This window comes from Myotis daubentonii, chromosome 5 (genome assembly GCF_963259705.1).
Source record: "Myotis daubentonii chromosome 5, mMyoDau2.1, whole genome shotgun sequence".
Lineage (NCBI taxonomy): Eukaryota > Metazoa > Chordata > Mammalia > Chiroptera > Vespertilionidae > Myotis > Myotis daubentonii.
Window position 1 is genome coordinate 86,938,066 of NC_081844.1, and position 1,441 is coordinate 86,939,506.

The following is a 1,441-nucleotide window of genomic DNA, read 5'->3' on the forward strand; positions in this document are numbered from 1 at the left end:
TGTTTCCATTGCTTTTCAGAGAGAGTGCAAAGGAGGGAAGGAGGGGGAGAGAGGAGAGAGAGAGATGTGAGAGAGACACATCAACTAGTTGCCTCCTGCACGTCCCCCCACCACCACCACCAGGACCACCACCAGGGGCGACCAGGGTGGGAAGGGAACCACAACCCAGGTATGCAACCTTGACAGAAATCGAACTAGAGACCCTAGGGTGTGCAGGCTGATACTCTAACCACTTAGCCACTCCAGCCAGGACTATCAGGCCTCTTTTGAATTCATAACTACTAACGTAATGTACCCGCAAATCACACAAGGACGCCTCAAGAAGTCGAATTAAAGAGTCACATTTATTGCAAATCCGGGACTATGAGGGGGCATTTCGCTCTCCCAGATCTCATAGTGTCCGCCCCAGCCCCAACACCAGATTTATATAGGCAAAGATCACAAAGGTATTGATTACATCCCAAGGTTTGGAATGAGGAACCTGGTTGCAAAAAAGCAGTTTACAGAAGCAGAAGCAGCATGTTATCTAAATTATAGTTTTGGGTCCCCGGATCACTGAATTGACAGAAACACATTATCTAGAGCCCTCAGGTCTGGAATGAGGAACCTGGTTTGCAAAAAAGCAGTTTACAGAAGCAGACTTAAGCATGTTATCTCAATTACTGTTTTTGGGTCTCCGGAACACTGAGTCAATGGGACACGTTAACTGGAGCCCTCTGACCTTGGGGTAATTGTGCTGTCCTTCCCAGGTAAAGGAAACTGCTTTCTAAGACCAGTATGATCACAACCAATGGGATTTCACATTACAATCAAAAGGGTATTTAATTGAATGGGGTGATTTATTTAATTCAGAAAATTAAAATATCTTTTCTATTATTTTAGCAAGAAAATAAGTATAGAAACCAAACAGCAGGGTTAGAGTTAAACTACAGTTTCTACCTGAGATGATTGCTACCATACTTCACTAACCTCAAGGGGCCTTTAATGATGCCAGATGAAAACGCTACATTTCTCTAATCCAGTGGTTCTCAACCTTCCTAATGCTGCGACCCTTTAATACAATTCCTCATGTTGTGGTAACCCCCAACCATAAAATTATTTTCGTTGCTACTTCATAACTGTAATTTTGCTACTGTTATGAATCGTAATGTAAATATCTGATATGCAGGATGTATTTTCACAGGTTGAGAACCGGATTAGATTAGAGTCTAATCCATTTAGTGTGCCACACTCCTCCCACTCTAACCTCCACCACTTCCCTCCCAGCCTTATTCTGGGGTGCTTTACCTGGCTTCCTTTTTCACTTAGTAAATAGGAAACCTCTCTTTTCCGCATCTACCCACCCACCTGTCCAAATGCCCCGCCTTCTCTCCTGTTTTCTGGATGAACTATGGGCACTGACCTGAGGGCCAGTCTCTCCACTTGTCCACTGAATCCAGCG

General features: G+C 44.2%; 1 long non-coding RNA gene across 1 annotated transcript; it reads right to left on the reverse strand.

The window, feature by feature from the left end:
• Window positions 1-325: 325 nt before the first annotated feature.
• On the reverse strand, window positions 326-1,171 carry LOC132234339 (uncharacterized). Its single transcript, XR_009452889.1, has 2 exons — window positions 608-1,171; window positions 326-481 (listed from the first exon to the last, which is right to left on the reverse strand). It is a non-coding gene; the product is annotated as an uncharacterized LOC132234339 (long non-coding RNA).
• Window positions 1,172-1,441: the final 270 nt, after the last annotated feature.